The following is an 18,449-nucleotide window of genomic DNA, read 5'->3' as shown; positions in this document are numbered from 1 at the left end:
CACCTTACAAGTAGAACAGCCATCCAAAACAAATTATATCAACCACTAATGGTAAAACTGAATAAGTTACACTAAAAGTACTTAATAAACTACACAGCTGGGCTGCAACCTGCTTTATAGACTGAAAGGTCTTCATACATATATGGACATGCACCAACACATTCTCCCCCCCCCCCCCCCCCCCCCCCCCCCCCCCCACACACACACACAAAAAGAAGTACACAGGCAAACACTGCAAAGGGTAGAGCAGCGATGCAAATGTAAATTTCCGCCTGCCCCTCTGACAAGCCAAGGTAAAGAGAAATGTGCTCAGTGGGAGCTGGGTGGGACTATATTTTCAATTAGGTCATCATGCAAACCTTATAGCAACCGTTTTAGCAAGGTACAGAAAGGAGACATTATTCATAGGAATAGAAGTACTAGACCAGAGGGGTGTCGGACACCGACAGCCGGATTCCCGACGGCCACCGGCTATTCTCCCTCGTGGGGGTCCATGACCCCATAGAGGGAGAATAGAATAGGTGGCGAGCGTAGAGAGCCACCGTGCCCGCACTGAGCCCGCAACATGAGCATGTTACATGTCATATAATATGTACCTGCTAAGAGTACTCGGGAACACACATGTTGTGTTTCTGTGCCATATGGTGCGAGAGGCTTGGCACACCTTACATGCCACCGTAACAGTGAGCAGGACACTGGAATCCCGGCAGGTTGGAATTCCTGCTGCTCATCACAGTCGTGGGATATTTCTATTAGTAACAGAAAGAGTGGAGAAGGGCCGGGCGGTCATGTAAAGGTCCCGGCCCATCCTGGATACTGAGGGTCAGATTCTCTGAGCTTCAAAAGTGATAAAATGGAGAGTGATAAACAGCCAGCCAATCAGCTCCTGTCTGACATTTTTCAAACACAGTCTGTGACATGGCAGGTAGGAGCTGATTGGCTGGCTGCTTATCACTCTCCCTTTTATCACTTTTGAAGCTTAGAGAATCTGGCCCTGAGTGAGAGCCTGTCATTCTGTGCTTGGAGGCGGAGCTCTCGGCTCTTCCTCACACAGCTCCGCCCAAGCAGTCCACACAAGCACCAGATCTAAAATCGTAACAAACTGCATCCGATATCGAATCAATTAAGGACACAGCATGCCCCTTTCAATAATACAGGACACTTGGCAACCCTAGGACTCAAAATATAAGAATCATAATTAGCAAAAATATCTTACTGGACAAATCTGCTTATTATTATTATCACCGTTTATTTATAAAATGCTAATTGGCATAAATGAAAATTGTTTAATTTAGTAATATAATTTGCAAAACCAAAATTAACTACCGGCTCAGTATTATGGATTGCTCCAGCACATTAGACAAGCCTTCTGAATGAGTTACATATATAGTGCAATAATATTTTTTTCCTCAGGGGAAATCTGAGGAAAAATTACCTCACAGAAAGGGTAGTGGATAAGTGGAATAGCCTCCCATCAGAGGTGGTAGAGGCAAATACAGTAGAGCAATTTAAACATGCTTGGGATAGGAATATCGATATCCTTACAAAGAAATAATGATCAAATATGGTTTGAGGTAACATGTTTAATAAAAGGGGCAGACTAGATGGGCCAAGTGGTTCTTATCTGCCGTCAAATTCTATGTTACAATATTTAGCATACTATGGGCCAGATGCACTAAGCTTCAAAAGTGATAAAATGGAGAGTGTTTAACAGCCAGCCAATCAGCTCCTACCTGCCATGTCACTGACTGTGTTTGAAAAATGTAAACTAGGAGCTGATTGTTTGGTTTTGAATCTGAGTGCATCTGGCCCTTATTTTGTACTTAGCTATAGCTGCGCTACACAGAAGTCTATAGCACTTGAGGACGGTGTTCCTTTCTCCAGTTGTAAAGGACCTGTCCTGAAGTGCAATGGCTGGTGGATTAAACTATGGTTGCCCCCTTAAAATGAAGAGATAAACAGGAAGTGACATCACAAAACCCCATAAGGAGTGATAGAAGAACAACCTGAGTGCATTTCAGTATAATAATATATACACAAAGTCCATATAAATATAAGACCCACCATATTTACAGACTGATATCTCTTAGCATTTGCTGTAAACACAACCTCGTAGGAGTAAACTGAAACATATATACAGAGGGGTTAATTCATACAGTTATCATATACAACCCTGACTAAATTATCTCCGCTCCAGAGTCATCCTCTGCTGGCTTGTGACACGTTCCAATTAAGACGACTAATTAGCTCATCGTTACCACCCCAGAATCAGATACAGATGCGGCTTTAAGTAATTTCCATCTGAGCTGAACAGACAGGAACGGAGAATGATGGAATGATTGGAGGGGAGAAGGCAGCACGAGACAGAGTAGCCAATGGCAGACTCACCAGCTATCATGTCTAGCACTGGTTTTAGCCTATTAAGTCTGTCAAAAAAAAAAAAATTAAATTGCATGTACAGACGACAGGGTGGGGCGTTCTTAACGACCCCTGGGCGCACTCATTGTTAACGGTATTGATGTTCATATTGTCGACCATATATATCGCCCAGTGTGTACTACTGATTATACGTAAGGTAAATAATGTAGGTTATATAGAACACCTCTGTTCTGTACATTCACAAGGCAAATATTGTTTTTACTTCACTGCTACCTTCTAGTCAGTACAACATCTAAGTGCAGGTTATTGTGAGAAAAATTAAATCTGAATATTTCTCTTGACTCAATGCTTCGTGGAAGCGGCCATCTTGATACCTCATGAAGGACAGGTGCATGAAATATGCAGTATCTACAGTATGTGTGTGTGACCTTCCCTTCACTTAAATGCCGCATCTAACGCAATGACGTTCAAGGGAAGAGTGGCAAAGCTCAGTTCAATCAACGGAATTCTGCTGAAACCATTAAAACCACAATGCCTCTGGACACGCCGGACCAAAAATCTGGAGAACAGGTTCAGGTAATATACAATATGCCCCAATATCCCGGTCAAACATTTCTAAACTGCAATATTTTTATTTATTTTTTAAGTTATTTCCTGCTCAGACTTATAAATTCAATCAATATTTAAAATCGTATGTAAAAGAAATATAAAACATGATTATATAAAAACAGGCAGTACAGTAGTGCACACGGGGGAGTGGGTCCTTTGTAGGAGAGACCAGGAATGATATTACTAAGTCCCGCCCCTTCACAGAAAAATGATATACGTTGCATGTTTGTGATAAATGGGCGGAGCCAGCATGATGCAATGCCATTTAAATTGTGGCATTTTGGCCCTGCCCCCTTCGACAGACCTGTGACTTGTAGGGGAGGGGTTTAGTCATGTTGTGCCAATAGTAATAAATAAATAAATATATATATATATATATATATATATATATATATATATATACACACATACACTTGTGGCACCTTATAAATAAAAAGTAATAATAATTATAGTAATAATTTATTTAGAAACTTCACTGTAAAATCCTGCCTTTGTACACAACACATCAGTCATGAAACCTCAGAAATCGGAGCTATTACTGAATGGTCAGTGGGAAGAATAACATGGAGTGGAGTCTGTTGGACAGAGGGTGCGTGTTTGTTTAAGGTAAATGAGTAACGAATACACAGATCTGTGGATTGTATTAATATTAGTGCTATCTATCTCGCTGACGTCAATCAGGTATTACAGCTGAGAAAATTGTGGTTCTAAAAAGGCGACCTTTGCGCAGTCCAAAAAGCGTCTACGAGGATGACCTCATGCTTGGTAGGCAAGAGGCGTAGATGGAGAAATTACTCCAGGAAAAGTCTTTTCCATACATCCAGTAGCACAATGCTTAATTCTGACTCAACCATAAAACCATCATCTGAGATTAAAGTATTCCTCTCACCAAAAGACTAGAATGGGGTGACCCAGCCTGTGTGCGGGGGGGTCTATAAGAAACCAGTCGTCTCCAGCAACACTGCTGCGGAATTGGAACCACAGATGAAACTCTTATTTACAGACAATCCAACATTTTAGAACTGTATCTCTGAAATCTCTTTGCTCAGAAACTTTGCTGTATTTCACTATTGTCCAACTATGGTGCGACATGTCCATTATCCTGCATGAAAGAAAGAATATCTGCCTGCTATCTGGGCTGTTATGTAATATTTACTAAACATTAACATTTCCAGTGCAAACATACGAGAACTGCAGTATGTTCAGTAATCATGTGCAATAGTCCACATAGGCAGCCCAGCAGGTAACACGCTTACACTAGGCAGCCCAGCAGGTAACACACTTACACTAGGCAGCCCGGGGGGTAACACGCAGCCCAACAGGTAACACGCTTAGGCTAGGAAGCCCAGCAGGTAACACGCTTACACTAGGCAGGAAGCAGGTAACACGCTTACACTAGGCAGACCAGCAGGTAACACGCTTACGCTAGGCAGCCCAGTAGGTAACACGCTTACGCTAGGCAGCCCAGCAAGTAACACGCAGCCCAGCAGGTAACACGCTTACACTAAGCAGCCCAGTAGGTAACACGCTTACGCTAGGCAGCCCAGCAGGTAACACACTTATGCTAGGCAGCTCAGCATGTAACACGCTTAAGCTAGGCAGCCCAGCAGGTAACACGCTTATGCTAGGCAGCTCAGCATGTAACATGCTTACACCAGGGAGCCCAGCAGGTAACACGCTACGCTTACACCAGGGAGCCCAGCAGGTAACACGCTTACACTAGGCAGCTCAGCATGTAACACGCTTACACTAGGCAGCTCAGCATGTAACACGCTTACACTAGCCAGCTCAGCATGTAACATGCTTACACTAGGCAGCCCAGCAGGTAGCACGCTTACACCAGGGAGCCCAGCAGGTAACACGCTTACACTAGGGAGCCCAGCAGGTAACACGCTTACACTAGGGAGCCCAGCATGTAACACGCTTACACTAGGCAGCCCAGCAGGTAGCACGCTTACACCAGGGAGCCCAACAGGTAACACGCTTGCACCAGCGAGCCCAGCAGGTAACACGCTTACACTAGGCAGCCCAGCAGGTAACACTTACACTAGGCAGCTCAGCATGTAACACGCTTACACTAGGCAGCCCAGCATGTAACACCAGCACACACTGATTTCTTACAACCCCATTTAGAACACTTTGGTTGCTGCTATTACAGTAATTCTCTGCTGGGACCTGTACATTGGGAGAGGAGTGTGAGAATAGTGCAAGGTTACAGTACTGGAACATCTGTTCTGTGCTGGGATCTGTACATTGGGAGAGGAGTGTGAGAATAGTGCGAGGACAGTACTATAACATCTGTTCTGTGCTGGGCCCTGTACATTGGGAGAGGAGTGTGAGAATAATGCGAGGACACAGTACTATAACATCTGTTCTGTGATGGGCCCTGTACATTGGGAGAGGAGTGTGAGAATAATGCGAGGACACAGTACTATAACATCTGTTCTGTGATGGGCCCTGTACATTGGGAGAGCAGTGTGAGAATAGTGCGAGGATACATTACTAGAACATCTGTTCTGTGCTGGGCCCCGTACATTGGGAGAGGAGTGTGAGAATAGTGTGAGGATACAGTCTTATAATATCTGTTCTGTGATGGGCCCTGTACACTGGGAGAGGAGTGCGAGAATACAGTACTATAACATCTGTTCTGTGCTGGGCCCTGAACATTGGGAGAGGAGTGTGAGAATAGTGCGAGAATACAGTACTATAACATCTGTTCTGTGCTGGGCCCTGAACATTGGGAGAGGAGTGTGAGAATAGTGCGAGGATACAGTACTATAACATCTGTTCTGTGCTGGGCCCTGTATATTGGGACATGAGTGTGAGAATAGTGCGAGGATACAGTACTATAACATCTGTTCTGTGCTGGGCCCTGTATATTGGGACATGAGTGTGAGAATAGTGCGAGGATACAGTACTATAACATCTGTTCTGTGCTGGGCCCTGTACACTGGGACAGGAGTGTGAGAATAGTGCGAGGATACAGTACTATAACATCTCTTCTGTGCTGGGCCCTGTACACTGGGAGAGGAGTGTGAGAATAGTGCGAGGATACAGTACTATAACATCTGTTCTGTGCTGGGCTCTGTACACTGGGAGAGGATTGTGAGAATAGTGCGAGGATAGAGTACTAACACATCTGTTCTGTGCTGGGCCCCAGGGTGTGCATTGTGATCTGGAAATCGCTTAAACTTTATTACGCCTCTGCTCTGGCCCAAGGGCCTGGGACTACAAACTACTGACATCAAGGTGCAGACCTGTGAAACCCATCGGTGCACAGAGACAGAAAAAAAGAGACCGAAAAAAAGCCCCCAAAAAATCAGGTCCGATGCGATGTGCAGTTCCGTGAGCCTGAAGATTACGCTTTGGGTATTATATATTTACCTCCAGCAGGTTTGGTTGGGATCGCATACGATACATCGTATGCGAAAGGATTGCAAACAGTGAATCGTATGCAGTCCTACCACCCGGTGGTTCAAGGTGGATCGCGAGCAATTGCTTCCTCAGAGACGATCACGTGGGACTTCTTCCCCCGGCGAAGTCCCCCTAGTGAAGTGTTCATTCTAGCACCTGCTATCTTTGAAAACCCATGCAGTTCCTGTTCCCTGCCTGGGGTGTCGCTGTCTGCTGTGGTGTTTCTAGCACAGGTCTGGTTTGCATATCCGTGCTGATATACAGACCACACTGTGCTAGAAGCATTACAGCAGACAGCGACACCCCAGGCAGGGAAGAGGAACTGCATGTGTTATAAGAGAATGAACACTACTAGTGTATGGCCACCTTAAGATACATCAATAAAAGAGCCATGTCTTTTAGTCATGCAAATAACCAGGCAGCATCCACTAAGTTCTGCCCAGATCGGAGGATCATTTTCTAATCTTATACGGAGTTCTGATTAAAGCACGGCATAACACCTGAGGTAAGAAAACAACATACAAGCTAATATGTCAGCAAGAGAAATTCTGTCAATCTATATAATAAGCGAAAATGTGCATCTGTCTGTCCAGAGTTTTGTACCAAGCTCCACCACATTTGGCCAGGATTAGGTTTTTGGCCTATGGTTGAACTTCGCCAGGGCCACAGAAGCCAATATCGTGGCCATGAACTAACACTAGTCCTCCAGCTGTTCTCAGACAGTATAGGGACAAATTGCTCCGACCAACCACCCTCAGATAGTACAGGGACAAATTGCACCGATCAACCACCCTCAGACAGTACAGGGACAAACTGCACCGACCAGCCGCCCTCAGACAATACAGGGACAAATTGCACCAACCAGCTGCCCTCGGACAGTACAGGGACAAATTGCACTGATCAACCACCCTTATTAGACAGTACAGGGACAAATTGCATCAACCAGCTGCCCTCAGACAGTACAGGGACAAATTGCACTGACCAGCCATCCTCACATAGTATAGGGACAAATTGCTACGACCAGCAGTCCTCAGACAGTACAGGGACAAATTGCACTGACCAGCCATCCTCACATAGTATAGGGACAAATTGCTACGACCAGCAGTCCTCAGACAGTACAGGGACAAATTGCACCGACCAGCAGTCCTCAGACAGTACAGGGACAAATTGCACCGACCAGCCGCCCTCAGACAGTACAGGGACAAATTGCACCGACCAGCCGCCCTCAGACAATACAGGGACAAACTGCACCGACCAGCCGTCCTCAGACAGTACAGGGACAAATTGCATCAACCAGCTGCCCTCAGACAGTACAGGGACAAATTGCACTGACCAGCCATCCTCACATAGTATAGGGACAAATTGCTACGACCAGCAGTCCTCAGACAGTACAGGGACAAATTGCACCGACCAGCAGTCCTCAGACAGTACAGGGACAAATTGCACCGACCAGCCGCCCTCAGACAGTACAGGGACAAATTGCACCGATCAGCTGCCCTCAGACAGTACAGGGACAAACTGCACCGACTAGCCGTCCTCAGACAGTACAGGGACAAATTGCACCGACCAGCAGTCCTCAGACAGTACAGGGACAAATTGCACTGACCAGCCGTCCTCAGACAGTACAGGGACAAATTGCACCGACCAGCCGCCCTCAGACAGTACAGGGACAAATTGCACCGATCAGCTGCCCTCAGACAGTACAGGGACAAACTGCACCGATCAGCTGCCCTCAGACAGTACAGGGACAAATTGCACTGACCAGCCGTCCTCAGACAGTACAGGGACAAATTGCACCGACCAGCCGTCCTCAGACAATACAGGGACAAATTGCACCGACCAGCCATCCTCAGACAGTATAGGGACAAATTTCTTTAAACAAGTTAGGGCTGAATGTGATATCCAAACCATTTCCATATTTCTACCCACAATTCCATGCTGTGGCATTGTAATCCTGAATACTGGGCCTATAACATCTGGGAGCATTGCCCTACATCCGTGTGTATTGAATATTAAGGCGTATTACGATGAAGGGGTTAAGACCTGCACTGTCAGGAAGAAAGGCTAAGCTCTCCCAATGCGGAGGCTTTATAAGAACCATTCTCTGTGGAGGATTTTATAGCGTACAAGGCTGAGCTGGCAGTTTGATAAGACCGTATTACAGGCAGAGAGCAGAAGACAGCACCAGTTTGGGGTCACCTTATGATTTAACCTCATCTTGCCAAGTAAAAACTATTCTCCATTCAGGGAAATCCAGCACTCTGCACAGTTATGTACTGACCATGCTGGGAGTGACCTCTGATGCTGGGAGTTACCGCTGATGCTGGGAGTTACCGCTGATGCAGGGAGTTACCGCCCACCCAGGATTTACCGCCCATCTTGGGAGTTACCGCCGAAGCTTCGAGTTACCGCCGCCGTTTGTGCCATTTGGGAGCAGATTTTAACTTGGGGAGAGATAAAGTAACAACCAATCCTGTCACTTTTACAGACCGTGCTTGAGAAATGACAGTCAGGAGCTGATTGGTACTTTATCTCTCTCCACTTTATCACTTTCCAGACTTTGATAACAAAGTCACTCTTATCTGATGTAGTCTGTCCTGGTATACAGTCAACACATATTGGGTCAACATGCATTGGGTCGACCACTGAAGGTCCACATGGCTAAGATCGACACAGGAAATAGGTTGACATGGCTAGGTCGACAGGGTGGGATGGTTGATACAAGCATTAGGTCGACTGTAGCTAAGTCAACATGAGGGTTTTTTGAGCCGACAGGCGGTATTTCATGCCCTACCATCCACTGGGGCATGGAGGGAGAATAGAACAGTGTGCCATGTGTAGCGAGGCACCGTGCCCGAGGTATGGCGAGCGCAGCTTTGGTTTTTGTTGCAAATGTCGACATTTGCAACAAAAAAATGTGAAAAACTCATGCAACCTTTTGACTGTCAACCTAATGTTTGTGTCGACCTCAGCGATGTTGACCTGTTCTATGTGTCGACCATCTGCAGCCAACCGAATGCATGTCCACCCAATGACCCATACCCTTCTGTCCTGGCCAGTGGGATGGGCTGTAACTGCGGATGACTGGATAGAATGCTGTTACCAGGTAACAAAGGAACCAATACTCCGGAACATTCTTAGGTACAAACCAGGGTTCCCTAAACTGTGACCCATCCCAGACTATCCTGTGACCCCCCCCCCCCACACACACACACAGTTTTATTAAAATCTCACCAGACTTTCTAAATGTCTTATTCCCATAGCATCCCAGAAGCAGACACCCATTCATTAACATATGCAGCCCATAAAAAAAAAAAAAAATAAGATTGTAAGCTCTTCTGGCGAAGCCTCGGTGCCTCTGTTCTGCTAGTTCATGATTTCTCAGCACTTGCTCAGATCTGTGGTCATTCATCCGCACACAGAACACAGTGTCAGCGGACAGACCTCATTTGTCATCACAGCCCCTTTCTGAAATCATTGGATTTATAATATTGATCCTTTCTTTCCTGAATATCTACAGTTTCCAATGGAGCCCAGTTCCAGTACAGGATATCCATACTTGCTGGAAGACGCTGGGTATATACAGTAAGTAGTAAGTGATGGATTACAATGGGGGCACTGAATGGACATTCTACCTGCAGAATATCAGACAGCACAAGTAACTCCACCCTGGGGAGAGCCCCATGCAATCTCTATTATAACCAGACCCCACACCAGCCCTTGTCACCTGTATAAGGAGCCTGCTGCGTCTCTCCCCCTGTATAACAGGCATAATAACCACCACTGCAGGATGCAGACTACTTGTGCCACATACCTGGAGTAGTGACCCTGGAGGACACATCAGGACTTACCCACATCAGGTACACTTGCCATACATACACCCAGCTGACCTGATGGGACAGAGCACAGCACAGTGACCCCCTAGTAGTGCACCACCCCCTGATGGGCGTGGCAGCAGCAGCAATGCACCCCCACCCCTCCTCCAGCCCCTCCTCCTCCCCCCTCTGTAAAACTTTTATTAGCAATTGTGGTCTATCTCTGCCCGGCTCTCATGTTGTGACAAGACTGCTATTCCCTTTGTGCAGGTGGGGGGGAGGGTGGTGCAGGAGAACAAAAGTATCTATTGTAACTCTCAGATACTTGTCCTGCACACAAAAGCCTGGTGGGTGGGGGCAGCCACTGAGCCCCCTCTGCAGGAATGCACTGAACCTCACTCCCTGCCTCCTGTTTGCTCTTCCAGGGAGCGGGAGAATGTTTTCTCCCGGTGGAGCCAGGAGGACCCTCTTATACTTAAAGACCAATCACCCCTCCATACCCACCCCCACCCCCCCATCTCTACCCCTAGACCTATTACTGTATAGAGTTTCTATCTGATAAATGCCCTGTCATAATCCACCTGGCAGACTGTTAGCTAGGGAGGGTGAGCTAAAATCACTGATAACCTTTATATTAATGAAATGTACACTACAATATTTTTGCACGATTACGACTTGTCGGGCCGATATATATCGTTTGGAAAGTGGCAAATCGTATGTGTTTTCCATCCGATCTGATGCCAGCGAGTGGTGGACAGGAACCCCTAGTTCGCTAGTGCTGCACCATTGATTTATCGGAATCGGATGGAAAAAGGAGTGCAGGAAGTTTGACTGACATATCCAGCCCCTCTAGCCTCCTAATCCAGCGCAGCAGATATATCTCTGGTAGAATGGTATATAATAAGATATATATCATGCGATTTATCGTGGCTCGACCAATCGCATGAGATATATCTTATGCGCTAGTGGATGAGGGCCTTAACCGATGTACATGTCTTTACAGAGGCTAGTATCGATCTAGGCAATGCACTACAACTCCCAGCATCCAAGGCCAGCTCACACACCACCGTAACACCGTTATAATCCCAGCACACACAGGAAGGCAGAAATAGCGCTGAAATGGAAATGATACTGGAATGCAGATATCGGGGAGAGACGCCTGGGAAGCAGAACCTTTGGAGTTAGGTTACCCGGGCCTTGCATACAGGGTGTAACAGGATCAGTACTAACCCATGGGGCTGGAGGCATTCGTTTCACAGTATGGGATATTTCACTACATGATATCGTGTTGCACATTTCTGTCCTATAGACATACATTAGGTATCAGACACAATTTATATCCATAGTGACATTGATAATAAGATCTGGTATAAACTCCACCTACACCTGGATCCGCTGTAACTAGAATCAGGCCCCCAGCTTATAGGCCGGAGTTAGATGTTTATGCAGTGTAGGTGCTGAGTGTAATGGGCCGATGGTTCCAGTGTGTACGTCATACTTGCCTACTTTGTTTTTCTCCTCTCTGGGAGAAGCCCGGAGAGGAGACTAGATACTGCTGCCAGGGGTCTGATGTCATCAAGCTCCACCCCCATGCCACGCAAATGTTGCAATTTGTAGGTCCGCAGATTGGGGAGGTGCTAAAATGATGCAAAAAGTTGAGATTTATGTCATTTTAGCCCCTCCCCTTTGCTGCCGACCCGCAAAATCTATTACTTACTGCAGCAGGGAAGGGCGGTTTGGGGGCTGCAGCCTTGCCCGCCTTTCTGGGGGGCCGGGAGGGGGACCTGACTTTCCGGAACCTACTGGCCATTTCGGGAGGGTAGGCAAGTATGGTGTACGTACCTTCGACTTGCCCTGTGCATGTGTCCAGTCGGTTTTCACTGAGAGTCACAGAATGAATATAGATGCAGATGGGGGTGGCTGGCTAGGCGTAGGCATGCCGCTGTCAGCGCAGTTTCACTGGCACAGGCATCCATGTTCAGGTGGACAAGCTGCGCCTCCAGAGGCCGGTTGTGCTCCTTAGTAGGAAGCCCATCAGCTGCAGCATTAGCATAAAGATGCAGTCCCATTGCATGGAGAGACGCAGTCCTGGCTGAATTAGCCTGCACCTAAAAATCAGGCCCTCTGCTTAGAGAGGGGGAGATGGGCTCCGTTCCAAGTCTGCTCAAGACCCGACTCACTTCGCTACTGCGGGTGCTTCGTGTGATACAGATCGGCCTCTACATCATCACAAATGTCTATTTTTCTGCAGGATTTAGAACCTTTTCAATTCCGCTTTGTATAATCCACATAACGTTTCCTTCCACTTCTCAACAAAGTTTTCTAAACATCTCCCACAGATGTTATGGAAATATTGTGTACAGCGATACATCATACTGATTTATGCAGGAAGCTAATCTACACTGCCCCCTCAGGCCCATTACTGAGCAGAACCATTGCCACCATGGAGCAGACGCAGTGAACGTGAAATTATTTCCTGTGTGTCGTTTGCACAAGTTGTATAGCGAGCTCAGGGGGATACGCATGCTGCAGCGCTAGCACCCTATCATCTGATTGCGCGCTCCTACGATAGCACAATGCTTGAACGAATAACAAAACGCAGTTTGTACCTCAGCCACCAACAGCAGCTGTCAATGGACCACATGGGTTTAGGGTAAGGATGGCCATTGACAATCGACCATCGACCGTCGAATACATTGGCCATAGAATTAGGAGAACCGGGTGGTTTCCCTCCATCGATGTCACAGCAAAACCGATTTATTTTTTCCAAGGTGCTGGGACACAGGGCATAGCTCCGCCCCTGGAAACCCTGATGCCTGTTCCCACATTCTGATTGGCCCATGGGCCAGTCAAAAGAAAATGGATGATAGGTAAAATCGATGGTCATCCATCACACAGTTTGATGGCTGATTGCAGTATCGCGATCAATGACAACTGCACCGATGGACATCCCTAGTTTGGGGCTGAAAAAATGTTTTCTGGGCCTATACTGAGAAGGGGAGGAGCAGTGCAGTGTGGGCACGGTCAGTCCTGTGTGGGGGCGTGACCAGTGGTGTGTAGGTGTGGTCAGTGCTATGTGTGTGCACACTATCAGACCCGCTGACTTACAAATGACATAAAAAAATTGCGGAATGGCTCATTTTAATGCGGAGGCCTGGGGCTGTAGCTCCATCCGCCCAATTGCTAATCTGGCCCTGCTTACAATTTGTCTACAAATTAATCCAAAGTACATAGTGTTTAGCAGACCATAGAGTAACTGTGTTTCTCTGGAACCCGCTTCTATTGACTGCTGCTGTATATTGATATTTACCCTCGGATTTTTGTTGCAGTACAGCGTCCTGACTGCTCATTTCCTATGGAAATGTGATTCTAGATGCAGACAGCCTTTATTTAATGGCCTCACAGGATATTATGTTTTAGTGACGTCTACTTGGGAAATGCAAGTTTGTCTGTGACAACAAACAAACAAACAAAAAAGTTATTTATAAATATTCCTGCACAGCACTAATTCACTGCAGGTGACTTGTCCAATCAGATCAATGTTATGTGCAAGAGTCATGAAAGAAAACTTCTAATTGGTCTGCAATACCTTAATCAAAGTATAATTGAACATACTGAAAATATGGATGCCCCAAAATACTTATTTAAGGATTCAGCAAAATACCTTGTGTCTTGCGTGCTCATGAACTGATTTTGGATTATTTGGCAGAATGCCAGGTGTCACGCACAACTAGAATGTTCCTAATGCTGTGTACACAAGGGGGCGATAGGGGCTTTAATCGCTGAGAATAGGGTCGCAGGCGACCATATTGCCAGTGATGGAAGTGTGCCCCGGCGATAAATTGCCGGGTGCGCGCTCCCGTTTTCTGCGCCATTGTAATCGCTGGTCGCAGGAGCTTGCTCCTGTGACCAGCTAATTACCTCTGCGGCTCCCCCAGCAGAGGTTCCCTTTCATCAGCGACCATCTCTGGTCACTGATGAAAAGGAGACACTGAGCAATATATTTATTTATTTATTTATTTACAGGTTCTTATATAGCGCAGCAGATTCCGTTGCGCTTTACAATAGTAGACAGTGATAAAACAAACTGGGTAACAACATACAGACTTGGAGGTAGGAGGGCCCTGCTGCAAGCTTACAATCTATAGGGATATAGGGGGAAACACAAGGACAGGCACCAGTAATACCATAGCAGTCCCACCAAGTTACAAGTCCAGAAGGGTAGCTATATAATACATAAGTGCCTCAGAGGGTTATGCATGTAGAACTTAAACATTATAGGCTTGCCTGAAGAGGTGAGTTTTCAGGGAACGCTTGAATGTTTGGAGGCTATTGGAGAGTCTTATTGTGCGTGGAAGGGCATTCCATAGGATGGGAGCAGCCCGATGAAAGTCCTGTAATAGTGAATGGGAGCTGGTGATCCGTGCAGAAGAGAGACGCAGATCTTGTGCAGAGCGGAGTGGTCGAGATGGGAGATATTTTGTGATAAGTGCAGAGATATATGCTGGTGCAGTATGGTTAATAGCTTTATAAGTTAGTAGAAGTGTTTTGTATTGAATACGGCAAGATACAGGTAACCAATGGAGGGACTGGCAGAGCGGATCAGCAGATGATGATCGTCTTGCAAGGAAGATCAGCCTAGCAGCAGCATTTAAAATGGATTGTAGTGGTGAGAGTCTGTTCTTGGGAAGACCAGTCAGGAGACTATTGCAATAATCAATGCGGGATATAATGAGTGCATGTATAAGAGATTTAGTAGTTTCTTGTGTGAGATACGGTCGTATTTTGGATATGTTCTTTAGATGCATGTAACATGATTTGGAGACAGATTGAATGTGGGGAAGAAAGGACAGGTCAGAGTCGAGGATGACCCCTAAGCAACGAGCTTGTGGGGTAGGGTAGATGGTTGAGTTGTCAACAGTGATGGAGATATCAGGATGGTAACTGTTCTTAGTTGGCGAGAATATAAGTAATTCTGTTTTTGAAATATTGAGTTTGAGTTGGCGGGAAGACATCCAAGATGAGATGGCAGAGAGACATTCTGAAACTCGGCCCAAAACCACTGGTGACAAGTCTGGGGTTGATAGATAGATTTGAGTATCATCCGCATATAAGTGATACTGAAATCCGAAAGAGCTTATTAGTTTGCCAAGAGAGGAAGTATAGATGGAGAACAGCAGAGGACCTAAGACTGAGCCTTGCGGAACTCCGACTGACAGAGGTAGTGAAGAGGAAGTAGAGTCAGAGAAGCGAACGCTGAAAGAGCGATCAGATAGGTAAGATGTGAACCAGGAAAGGGCTGTATCATTAAGACCTAGGGAGTGTAGTGTTTCTACAAGAAGAGTGTGATCCACAGTGTCAAATGCAGCAGATAGATCTAGAAGAATAAGTAGTGAGTAATGGCCTTTAGCCTTAGCAGTTACCAGATCATTCACCACTTTAGTCAGTGCTGTCTCAGTGGAGTGTTGAGAGCGGAAGCCTGACTGAAGCGGGTCTAATAGGGTGTGAGAGTTAAGAAAGTTTGTGATGCGAGAGTAGACAAGTCTCTCCAGTAGCTTAGAGAGGCAGGGGAGCTGAGAGATAGGACGATAGTTAGAGAGAGAGTTAGGGTCAGAATTCTGTTTTTTTAGAATAGGAGTAATCACTGCATGTTTGAGCAGAGATGGAAAAGTACCAGTAGCAAGAGAGAGATTGCAGATGTTAGTTAAGGTTGGAATAAGCACAGGAGATAGATTTTTTATAACTTGTGCAGGTATAGGATCAAGAGGAGAGGTAGTAGAGTAGGAGGATAAGAAGAGTGCAGATACTTCCTTTTCATTTGTGGGCTCAAATGAAGAGAAAGTGCCAGAGGGTTCAGGTAGGGAAGAGAGCGGGTTAGAGGTAGTAGAAGAGCATACCATTTCATCTCGGATGTTATCAATCTTGTCCTTAAAGTAGGAGGCAAGTTCTTGTGCACTGATGGTAGCCGGTGGGGGAGGAGGGGGAGGGTACAGAAGAGACTTGAAGGTGTTAAAAAGTCGCTTAGGGTTGGTGGCATGAGAAGAGATGAGAGATTGGAAGTATGTTTGTTTGGCAGTGTCCAAAGCATTGCAGTAGGAGTAGTAGCTAGTCTTATATGTGAGGAAATCAGTCATATTACGAGATTTACGCCATTGGCGTTCTAATTTACGTGACTGATTTCGTAGTTGTCTCGTTGCTTTGGAGTGCCATGGTTGGCATCTAAGCCTACGTGGGGTATAGTGGGAAGCTGGAGCCACTTCATCAAGGGCTGTTTCAAGAGTCTGGTAGAGGTGGGAAACAGCAGAGTCAGGAGAGGTAAGTGTAGAAATTAGTGAGAGCTGTTGTTGCAGGGAGGTGGTAAGTTGTGGAAAATTTATAGCTTTAGCAAGCAATATATCTCCCCCGTGTGTACACAGCATAAGACATGCAACAGACTCCGGAATCAAGGAATCGGTGAATCTCCTACACTACATCCTTCAACACAACAAATGTAATCATATTGATTTGATATCTTTGAAGAATATTAAGGTTTACAGCCAACAATGGCACATCCAATGGTAAAGCGCAACCGAATGTGCTATATAAGAAACTGTACATAAATAAATAATAAATCCAGAAATTGCATGCAGTAGTTGCGTGATCAGGCCCGCTATATTCCGTGGCGTGAAAACGGTAAAATCTGGGAGCCGATTTGGCAAGCGGCAAAAGAAAGTGCGAACTATACAGAGGATTACATGGTCTCCCACAGAGAATGGTCAGCAGGACATTACAGGGGATCACACACTATAAAACACATTAGTACTAATGTTTGGAAAGGTATCTGCTGTATACATGGTGACCAGACGCTTTCCCAGGATCACTGCTGCCCCTAGTGGTAACACATTTCCAAAAATTGAAGAAAGAAAAAATAAAGTAATATATATACATATATATATACACATACATGGAGTTGTTTTGGCTTAAACTCTCAGGTTTCTGATAATTTGGGGCCAGATGTGTCAAGGTTCTAACAGTGCGGCAGATGTATTAAGCCTTAACAAGAGATAAATGCAAGGGTGATAAGGAGAGATAAACGCCCAGCCAATCACCTGCCAACTGCCATGTTACAGGCTGTGTTTGAAAAAAGTCAGTAAGGAGCTGATTGGCTGGACGTTTATCTCTCCAAGTTATCACCCTTGCATTTATCTCTTGTTAAGGCTTAATACTTCTGCCCCAGTGATAGAATGGAGAGTGATAAACAGCCAGCTCCTAACTGCCGTGTTACAGGCTGCGTTTGAAAAATGACACGTAGCAGCTGATTGGCTGGTTGTTGATCACTCTCGACTTTTTGAAGCTTGATTTATCTGCACCAATATCCTAAACTACCTCTCAAAGAAGTACCAATAATAAAAAAAAAATACAATTAGCAACAACATACAAAAAAAATACAAAAATAAATTAAATAATGCGTGGAGGGTCTTATTCGGCTTTGTTAGCAAAACAAAAAAGCACACAAATGGACAAAAGCATGCTGCACTGCAGGTGGGGCAGATGTAATATGTGCAGAGAGAGTTAGATTTGGGGTGGGCTGTGTTCAGACTCAAATCTAAATTGCAGTGTCAAAATAAAACTAACATTTGTGGACTATATGCAAAAGCGAAAGTATTTACCCTGCACAGAAACAATAAAAATTTATTTGCCCCCCCTTCCATAGCAAATGGTTTGTTCCAGACACAAATTTACTGGGTTTTTTTTTTCTGAATCTGGCCCTCGGTGCAGAACCGTGTCGTACTACCCCTAGGAAAGCCTAAACGCTTACTTACAGCAGCGGGAAACAGTGATTAAGATCTACATAGTCCAGTAGTCCTGACTGCAATGTGTACACAGAGTGCAGATATAATCATTAATTACTGTCTATTTATTAAACTGTATAACCGGATCCCTGCGGTTCTTGGCAGATCCAGCAATATTTCTCTGAAACGCTGACAATCTCATAGCTACAACAAGCAGACACATCCCGGTGACAGCAGACTATAAATTATCTACAGTATGAAACGTATACAGTAAGTCAACATCCACAACGGTTACCTGCACCGCAGAGCTAGCACTCCAATTCTCACTCAGACTACGCGGGCCCTTCACAATTCCTGGGGCTGACTACTAGAACAGCGTGGACTGGTTTGACTGGTTTTTTTTTTTTTTACACTCTAGAAGACACAATGTGGTATAACAATATAGGTGTCTCCCTACAAA

General features: G+C 45.6%; 1 protein-coding gene across 22 annotated transcripts in view; it reads right to left on the bottom strand.

Moving 5' to 3' along the window:
- PTPRF (protein tyrosine phosphatase receptor type F) overlaps positions 1-18,449 on the bottom strand; it is a 675,453-nt gene that overhangs the window by 219,073 nt on the left and 437,931 nt on the right. Inside the window, exon 1 of one of the 22 annotated variants that reach the window (XM_083157550.1) lies at positions 10,254-10,272. The exons of the other annotated variants lie outside the window; for them this stretch is intronic. The gene's annotated coding sequence lies outside the window, so the exon portion shown is untranslated. Of the gene's footprint in view, positions 1-10,253; positions 10,273-18,449 lie in introns of those variants that run through there. 22 annotated transcript variants of the gene reach the window in all.

Source organism: Crinia signifera, chromosome 8, assembly GCF_055691185.1.
Source record: "Crinia signifera chromosome 8, ASM5569118v1, whole genome shotgun sequence".
Classification (NCBI taxonomy): Eukaryota; Metazoa; Chordata; class Amphibia; order Anura; family Myobatrachidae; genus Crinia; species Crinia signifera.
Note: the sequence above shows the minus strand (reverse complement) of the source record. Positions and strands in the feature narration are given on the sequence as shown.